The sequence below is a fragment of the Piliocolobus tephrosceles genome, chromosome 5 (genome assembly GCF_002776525.5).
Source record: "Piliocolobus tephrosceles isolate RC106 chromosome 5, ASM277652v3, whole genome shotgun sequence".
Taxonomy (NCBI): domain Eukaryota; kingdom Metazoa; phylum Chordata; class Mammalia; order Primates; family Cercopithecidae; genus Piliocolobus; species Piliocolobus tephrosceles.
In genome coordinates this window covers 72,395,541-72,405,679 of record NC_045438.1, presented here as the reverse complement: position 1 = coordinate 72,405,679, position 10,139 = coordinate 72,395,541, and the positions used below count along the sequence as shown (strand labels likewise).

Sequence of the window (10,139 nt, the reverse complement as noted above, 5' to 3'; positions counted from 1 at the left end):
GAAGGAAGGAAGGAAGGAAGGAAGGAAGGAAGGAAGGAAGGAAGGAAGGAAGATAGATTACTTTCCAGGTAAGGACCCACTTTCTCATGCCCAAGATGAACCTGTGCTCAGAAGTACTACTGCACTCCTTGTCTGGCATAAGAGACAAATGGTCTGTCACCTCCCTCATCCTCTCTCAGAGTGGGGAGGACAAAGGGCACCAAACCCAGCTCCCAGGTCTCTTTATGCAAACCTGTTGGACCACTTATTGCCTTTTCCAAGTATCAGGACTTATTGGACATAGATTATAAATGAATTGAGAAGTATTTGAATTATTTTGTTTATAATATATTTATATTTGGTAATATATGCTCTCCCTTATTATTTGGTAACTTTATAATTAATTGACAGTCTCTTTCAGGGTGGACACTGTTCAGCGTGGGACTTTTTCCCGATATATTAATGCTTCCACAAAGGCTCAGACTCTCCCAGGCATGCTTGAATGGCTATCCTACTAACCACGCCCTGCTGGTATGTTGACAAGTCATTTTCTCACTTTGTTCTTGACCCGCAACACTAAGGAAGGGCTATTCTGCTATTCTCCACCAAAAGATGCCTCAGCAGTGTCCACATCCTAATGTCAGTTATAGAAACTTTGAAGCCACAAGGTCCTCATGGCTTCCACCCATGGCATTGCACTAGCTCAGAAAACATGAGACTAGTGATCCATCACGTATCATTAAACTCAAAATGTCATTAATTGTAAGGCACACAAATACTTTATATTCCCCTAAAAAATAAAAATGCTCACATTAAACTATGGCACATTCTACCAAAAAATGTTAAAACTCCTTAAAAATTTAGGAAAGTTACAAGATACAAAATCAACATACAAAAATAAGTAGCATTATATATTCTGATAATGAACTACCTGGAAAGGAAATTAAGAAAACTACTCCATTTACAATAGCAAAAAAAACTCAAATACTTAGGTGAAAATTTAACTAAGGAGATAAAAGACCTGTATTCTGAAAGCTATAAAACGCTAATGAAAGAAATTGAAGAAAACACAAATAAGTGGAAAGATATCCCATATTTTTGGATTTAAAGGATTAACATTGTAAAAATGTCCATACTACCCAAAGCAATCTATAAATTCAATGCAATCCCTATGAAAATTCAGTGTCATTTTTCACAGAAATAGAAAAACAGTCCCTAAGTTTATATTCAACTACAAAATACCCTTAATAACCAAAACAATCTTGAGCAAAAAGAACAAAGATGGAAGCATTAGAATTTTTTATTTCAAAATTTACTACAAAGCTATAGTTATTAAAACACCATGGTACTAGCAAAAAAAAAAAAAAAAAAAAAAAAAAAAACATAGGCCGGGCTTGGTGGCTCACTCCTGTAATCCCAGCACTTTGGGAGGCTGAAGCAGGTGGATCATGAGGTCAGGAGGTCAAGACCGTCCTGGCTAACACGGTGAAACCCCGTCTCTACTAAAAATATAAAAAATTAGCCAGGCGTGGTGGCAGGTGCCTGTAGTCCCAGTTACTTGGGAGCCTGAGGCAGAAGAATGGCGTGAACCTGGGAGGCGGAGGTTGCAGTGAGCTGAGATTGCACCATTGCACTCCAACCTGGGCGACAGCAAGACTCCGTCTCAAAAAAAAAAAAAAAAAAAAAAGAAAAAAAACCCAAACAAACAAACAAATAAACAAAAACCAGACATATAGGCCAATGGATTAGAACAGAGAGCCCAGAAATAGATCCAAACATTTATAATCAATTTATTTTTGACATAGATTTCAAGAACACACAATGAGGAAAGAACAGTTTCTTCAATAAATAGTGTTGGGAAAACTAAATATCCACACGTGAAAGAATAAAACTCTAACCTTGTCCAATTTACAAAATAAGCTGTATACAAAAATCAACACAAAATGGATTAACGACATAAATATTAAAGATCTGAAACTGTAAAACTACTAGAAAAAAACAGAGAAAATGCTCCAAGGACATTGGTCTGAGCAACAGTTTTTTTGGACATGACCCTGAAAGCACAGGCAACAAAAGCAAAAATAGACAAATCAGATTACATCAAACTAAAAAAGTGCCTGCACAACAAAAGAAACAACAAAATAAATCCATAGAATGGGAGAAAATATTTACAAGCCATAATACAATAAGGGGTTAATATCCATAATATATAAGAATCTCAAACTACTCAATAGAAGGAAAACAAATAACTCAATTTAAAAATGGGCAAAGGGCCGGGCACAGTGGCTTATGTCTATAATCTCAGCAATTTGGGAGGCCAAGGCAGATACAGCACTTGAGTACAGGAGTTCAAGACCATTGTGGGCAAAATGGCAAAACCCCATTTCTTCAAAAAATACAATTAGCTGTGTATGGTGGTGTGTACCTGTAGTCCCAGCTACTCAGTAGGCTGAGGTGGGAGGGTCTGTTGAATCTGGGTGGTTGTATTAGTCCATTTTCACACTGCCATAAAGATACTAACTGACACTGGGTATTTATAAAGAAAGGAGGTTTAGTTGACTCACAGTTACACATGGCTGGGAAGCCTCAGGAAACTTACAATCATGGCAGAAGGTGTAGGGGAAGCAAGGCATGTCTTACATGGCAGCAGGAGAGAGAGAAGTGCTGCAGAGAAGGAACTTCCAAACACTTCTAAAATAACCATCAGCTCTTGTGAAAACTCCCTCACTATCTCAAGAACAGCATGGGAGAAACTGCCCCCATGATCCAATCACCTTCCCATCAGGTCCCTCTCTTGACACGTGGGGATTACAGTTTCAGATGAGATTTGGGTGAGGACACAGAGCCAAACCATATCAGAGGTTGGGGCTGCAGTGAGCTATGATTGTGTCACCACACTCCAGAATGAGACCCTGTCTCAAAAAAAGGCTGGGGGGTAAAGGATCTGAATAGATACTTCTCAAAAGTAGATACATAAATGCCCAACAGGTATATCAAAAAATGCTCAGCATCACTAATCATCAGGGAAAGGAAAATTAATACCACTATGAGCTATCACTTGACGTCTGCTAGAAAGGTTTTTATCAAAAAGATGAAACATAACAAAGATGCAGAGAGATAAGGGAACTCTTTACATTGTTGGTGGAAATTTAAATTAGTATAACTGTTACAGAAAATGGTATGGAAATTTCTCAAAAAAAACTAAAAAAAAGAATTCCCACATAATCCACTAATCCCACTTCTGGGTATATATATCCAAAGGAACTGAAATCAGTACATCAAAGAGATATCTGCCCTTTCATGTTCACTATAGCATCATTCACAATAGTCAAGCTATGACTAATCAACATAAGAGTTCCTTCAATGGATGAATGGATAACGAAAATATGGTAGTGTATATGCACAATGGAATGCTATTCCGCTTTAGAAAGGGGGAAAATCCTGTCATTTGTGACAGCATGGGTACAATTGATGAACATTACGCTAAATGAAATAAGCTAAGCACAAAAAGAAATATGCCATATTCTACTCCCTACTTCTATAAGTTCATTTTTTTTTTTAGTTTCCACATATAACAACTCAGCCTCCCCAGTAGCTGGGATTACAGGTGCATGCCACCATGCCTGGCTAGTTTTTGTAATTTTTGTTGAGACAGGGTTTTGCTATGTTGCCCAGGATGGTCTCCAACTCCTGAGCTTGAGTGATCAGCCTGCCTCAGATCTCTTGTTATATGTGGAAAAGCTAAGCTGTTATATGTGGAAACTTAAAAAATTGAACTTACGAAAGTAGAGAGTAGAAAGATGCTTACCATAGGCTACTAGAGGGTTGGGGAGGGAGGGAAAGAAGAATTGCTGGTAAAAGGGTATGAAGATTTAGATAGACAATAGTAGACAATAGGAATAGATTTTGAGACCTATTGCATATCAGCATGACTATGGTTAATAATAATGTATATTTCAAAATAACTAAGAGAGTAAATTAAAAATGTCTCACATAAAAAATGATAGGCAAAGCTGGGCATGATGGCTTACACCTGTAATCTCAGCACTTTGGGAGGCCAAGGCAGGTGGATCACTTGAGCTCAGGAGTCGGAGACCATCCTGGGCAATATGGCAAAACCCTATCTCTACAAAAAATAGAAAAATTAGCCAGGCATGGTGTCATGCATCTGTAATCCCAGCTACTGGGGAGGCTGAGGTGGAAGAATCGCTTGAGCCCAGGAGGTAAATGTTGTAGTAAACCAAGGTAGCTCCACTGCACTCCAGCCTGAGTGATAGAGCCATACCTTGTCTCAAAAAATAAATAAATAAAAGATAGCTAAGAGAGATGATAGATATGTTAGCTTGATTTAGTCATTCCATATTGTATACATATATGAAAACATTACATTATATACCATAAATATATATAATCATGATTTGTCAAGCAAAAATAATAATAATAAAACAATTTTTAAGACAAACTGACACATACTTTTTTTGAAACTTAGAATAAGACTGACAATAAGATCCCTTGGTTACTTCTTCAAACATGGACTTTTGCATGGACTCTAGGGCATACATTAAAAAAATAAGCAAAAACATTCCATTAAGGTACTCCTAAAATTTTTTTCATATTCAGAGTTCAATACGTCTGTACAGACCTACCACTAACATTGGGAGGACCTGGGTAAAAAACACAAGTGGAGGCCAACATGCTATATTTCTAAATAGCTGGAAGTTATAATTTAAAATGATACCACAGCCCAGACCTTGTTCCCACCTATGTACTCCAGGAATTATCCTCCTTACACAGAGGCTAAAGGAGCCCTCTTGTCCCACACCAGGTTTGCCCCCTGTAAATCACAGACTAGTTAGATCAGGACAGAGTGGAAGCTAGGGACAGACTCATGGGTGGTGACTAGACCTGTCCCAACCATGTCAAGCTCCCCAAGAGACAGGAAAAACACGTTCCCCTTCCCCAGCCTCACTTTTCTTCAGGATTTCCAAGATGTTCTCAGTACCTCCCAAAACCACACCACCCAGCTAGAGGAGAGGAAGACACACTGTTTTCCTGGGACCCTGCCCTACCTAAACACCCACACTGTGTGGTATGGAGGCACCACCTAAACCAAAGCAGCCGCTCTTTCTCTGGGTTCCCAGAGTAGAATCTAGAACCCTTTCCCTCCACCCTCAGCCCCACTTCCTCTAGAAAGTGTGTGGGCACCAACCATAATTCCAGAAAGTTCAGTTGCCAAACTTTCCAAAGACTTACCTACAAAATATAAAAAAATAAAATAAGACACATTTATGTTTCAATGTGTGCAAAATACGCAGCCCACTCAAGGGCAGGACCCAGGGTAGGGCCCCTCTGGCCTGGGTCGAAGGGCAGTCCTGCTTCTGAATCACCTTTCTCCCCAGAGTCAGAGACATGCTTAATATCCTGCAAATACCATCTTCTGTGCACCAAAAGTAACGATGATGAGCATTTCTTTAAAAGTGCTCTACTCTTTTCACCAGGAGGTTTCCTAAGCCACTAATCACTAAGCAATGTTTTCAGATAATTAAGCAAAAGACAAAATATTGGCACATTATTTTTAGTACATTTGTCCAATTTCAAGTTGGCAGATAAATACACGTGATTAAACCTTAATATTTCTGTTTTTATTCATAGATAAATACCTCAAAAATTCCTATAAGAAAAACATATTTATTAATGCTTAAAAATTCAGCCTATATATTTTTTCTTCTCACGTATTCTTTAACTTCTAAAACTTTTGAGAAAGAAATCAAGAAAAAATATTTTTACCATATACTTTTCTCATCCTCACTTGTACATTTTCATTTCGGAATAGCAGCTTAGAAGGAAAAAAAAAAGATGGTTGTTCTAGGAAGAACAAATTGTCTTTATCCAGCAATAAAAGAAGTTAAATTTAAGAATAGCTTATTGCCTGTCATTAGTTGAGGTTGCTGTAAGGTAAAGACTGCCCAGATTCACTTATCAAAGTCTTCTCATGTTTTTTCTTCTACCTTCTCTAGTTGTAGGGTACAGGGCAAATTGCCCCTTCAAAATGCAAATATAACAGTGCTTAAAATGTCATTTTTGTTTTTAGCACCAAGTTATTGCTAGAGGTGTAATTATTCATTAAGAGAACTCGATTCAAATGAGTTTTCCTGGTTACTATGCAATTCATAGAGTCACAATTATTTTCTAATAGAAAAATAAGGCAATGAAAGCCACAAAGGATATTGCTAAGCTTAATCCAGGTGATGGTATATTATTCACCTCTATTTAAAAAGAAAATGTTGGGGAATTGGGGAAGTAATATAGGCAACTATAGTATATGCTTTCCTTGCATACAAAAAAAATCACAGAAAGATTATTTCAATATGAATTCTCTATATATTTTACATATATAAGATTGATGTCCTCTTATGAAAAATGAAGAGACAGGCAACCAACTCATTTACTAATAAGGTTGCCAGATTTAGGGAGGATAGAGACAGGATGGACAGTTAAATTTTGATTACAGTGAAATATTTTAGTATTAGTATATCCCAAATATTACAAAGGACATACTTATACTGAAAAATTATTCATTCTTTATCTGAACAATCAGATACTATTTACTCATTATGATAACCCTGTAAGGTTGGTTTTATCATCCTCATTTCCAAGTAAAGAAACTGAGTCACAGACAATTTAAATAGATCAAAATCATACAACTAGGAGGTAGTAGAACCCATATTAGAATCTAAACCCCCTGGTGAGATTCCGTCCTGTATGGCCTTTCTCTGGAGCAGTAGTCATTTATGTCTGTCTGCCTTCTCTCCTACCTAAGTGCATGCCACCATCCCATGAAAGATTTCATGGACACAGACATGAGCCCCCCGAGGCCCCAGAACTATCTTTTCAATTGTGAACTAAAGACCAACAAAGATTATCACTTTAAGGTGGATAATGATGAAATGAGCACCAGTTATCTTTAAGAACGGTCAGTTTAGGGGCTGGTGCAAAGGATAAGTTGCACATTGTTGAAGCAGAGACAATGAATTATGAAGGCAGCCCAAATAAGGTAACACTGGCAACTTTGAAAATGTCTGTACAACCAACAGTTTCCTTTGAGGGCTTCGAAATAACACTACTAGTGGTCTTATAATTGAAGTGTTGTTCAGGGTCAGTGCATATTAGTGGACAGCACTGAGTAGTTGTGGAGGAAGATGCAGAGTCAAAAGATAAAGAGGAGGAGGATGTGAAACTCTTAAGTATACCTGGAAGGAGATCTACCCCTGGGGGTGATAGCAAGTTTCCATAGAGAAAAGTAAAACCTGCTGCTGATGAATAAGATGATGATGATAATGATAAAGATGATGATGATGATGGTGATTCTGATGATGAGAAAACTGAAGAAAAAGCTCCAGTGAAGAAATCTATAGGAGATACTCCAGCCAAAAATGCCCCAAAGTCAAACCAGAATGGAAAAGACTCAAAGTCTTTTGAGTCAACACCAAGATCAAAAGGACAAAAATCAACACCAAGATCAAAAGGACAAGAATTCTACAAAAAAAAAAAAAAAAAAAAAAAAAAAAAAAAAAAAAAAAAAAAAAAACAGGAAAAAACTCCCAGAACACATAAAGGACATAGTTCTGTAGTAAACATTAAAGCAAAAATGCAGTGTAGAAAAAGGTGGTTCTCTTCTCAAAGTGGAAGCCAAGTTCATCAATTATGTGAAGAATTGCTTGTGGATGACTGACCAGGAGGCTATTCAACATCTCTGGCACTGGAGGAAGTCTCTTTAAGAAAATAGTTTAAACAATTTGTTTAAAATTTTCCATCTTATTTCATTTCTGTAACCATTGATATCTGGCTGTCCTTTTTATAATGCAGAGTGAGAACTTCTACTGTGTTTGACAAATGTTGTCCAGGTTCCATTGCCAAGAATGTGTTGTCCAAAATGCCTGTTTTAGGGAGGGGAACATCACACACCGTGGTCTGTTGGGAGGTGGTGGGGAAGGGAAGGGAGAGCATTAGGACAAATACCTAATGCATGCGGAGCTTAAAACCTAGATGATGGGTTGATAGGTGCAGCAAATCACCATGGCACATGTATACCTATGTAAGAAACCTGCATGTACAGCACATGTACCCCAGAACTTAAAGTAAAATTTAAAAAAATACCTTTTTAGTTTTTAAAGATGGAACTCCACCATTTGGTTGGTTTTACGTATGTATGGAATGTTATGGTAGGATACAGTAGTAGTGGTGGTCAGACATGGAAATTATGGGGAGACAAAAATATATATATGAAATAGAACTCAGTATTTTAACAAAGTAGCATGGTTTTTATTTTTAAAAAAAGAATCTAAAACTCATGTTTCAATTCCACATTGTGTTCATATACTAACTGAAATTATATCTAATGTATTTAGCAAACATGTAGGCCAAGTTCTACATGCCTTATAAAAATTGACTTAGTTAATTGTCACTATAAACCTATGAGGTAGGCATTATTATTATTTCCTTTCTACACATGAGAAAAACGAGGCATGGTGAGGTTAAACAACTTTCTTAGGCTCACATAGCTAGTAGATGGTAGAGTCAAGTTTCAAATCCAGGCAGTTTGCCTTCAGAGTATACCCTCTTCTCTCCATCCATCTGTAGGTAGTATCACCCTAATAAAGTCTCATTTAACTTTTGAATAAAAAAATGGACACAACCAAGCCTTAGAACACGGTTTTCAAATACACTGGAGAAAGCTAGTGACAAGAACATAAGGATGTTTCAGGTCATATAAGACATCAATGACAGGAGTAGGATAAATATATTAGTAATTTGAACTTAGATTTATTTAATTTAATTTATTTATTTATTAATTTTTTAAGATGGGGTCTTGCTCTGGAGCCCAGGCTGGAGTGCAGTGGCGCTCTCTCGCCTCACTGCAAGCTCCGCCTCCCAGATTCACGCCATTCTCCTGCCTCAGCCTCCCAAGTAGCTGGGACTACAGGCGCCCACCACCATGCCCAGGTAATTTTTTGCATTTTTAGTAGAGATGGGGTTTCACCATGTTAGCCTCGATCTCCTGACCTCGTGATCTGCTCGCCTCGGCCTCCCAAAGTGCTGGGATTACAGGTGTGAGCCACCGCACCCAGCCTGAACTTAGATTTTTAAAAGACCAAGAAATATTAAGAGTTTAAATATATTTATTGAATTAGTTAAATATTAAGATACTGAGCTATTTTTAAAGTTCTTAAATGTAATAGATTTTGAAGATGATTTAGCATCACATCATTTCTAAGGCAAAACTGAACTTTAAGGAAAAGATTTTCCATTAGGTCATGTTTCCTTATTGGCAATAGTGTGAAGTAAGTGAACATATCTGCAATGCCCAGTCCTTTTCCTTTTTTGCCCTAGACACAGCTCCAGTTGCCTATGACACCATTATTATGCCTGCACCATCTCTACCACTCTCAAAGTTCTACTCTTAGACCCTTATTAAGCAAACTTACTTAGTTCTCCCTTATGGAGCATATATATCTTAATATAAGCATTTAGAAATAACACCTTAATGCCAAAATAACTTAATTTTAATGTTGAGAATTTTAGACATACGGGCAAGTTGTTAGGGGAGAAAATTTTTGATTAGTCCACTTTTTGGATTAGTATTCATAGCTTTTATGTGACATATCAGTTAAAATTATATTCAGCTGCATGTAACAGAAAGAAAAAATAACAGTAGCTTAAATAAGAGGGAAGTTCATTTTACTCTAATCTAAATGAAATACAGAGATAGAAAGTCCAGGTCTGGTTTGGCAGCATAGGAGATGCACAGGAGATGGTGAAGCATAAATATTAGGAACCCAGGCTCCACCGTCACCTGTGCATGGTTTCCATATTCAAAGTCATTTCAAAAACCAGATAGTTGCTAGAGCTTCAACTTTTATGTCTACATTCCAGGCCAGTACCTATGCTTTCAAAGATCCTTCCTAGAAGTCTCAGATGCTTCTACTTACATCTCATTGCCTGGAATTTAATCATATGGGCACATAATGCTGAAAGAGAGTTTGGGAAATACCGTTGTCCTAGGTATAAGGTATACATGGGATTGGCTCCAAGACTCTCCAACCCCCAATACGAAAATCCATATATACTCTAGACCCACATTTGCCCTGCAGAATCCATGA

At 37.4% G+C, this 10,139-nt stretch overlaps 1 pseudogene; it reads left to right on the top strand.

The window, feature by feature from the left end:
• Nucleotides 1–6,815: 6,815 nt before the first annotated feature.
• On the top strand, nucleotides 6,816–7,757 carry LOC111538450 (annotated as a pseudogene).
• The last annotated feature ends 2,382 nt before the right edge of the window (nucleotides 7,758–10,139 follow it).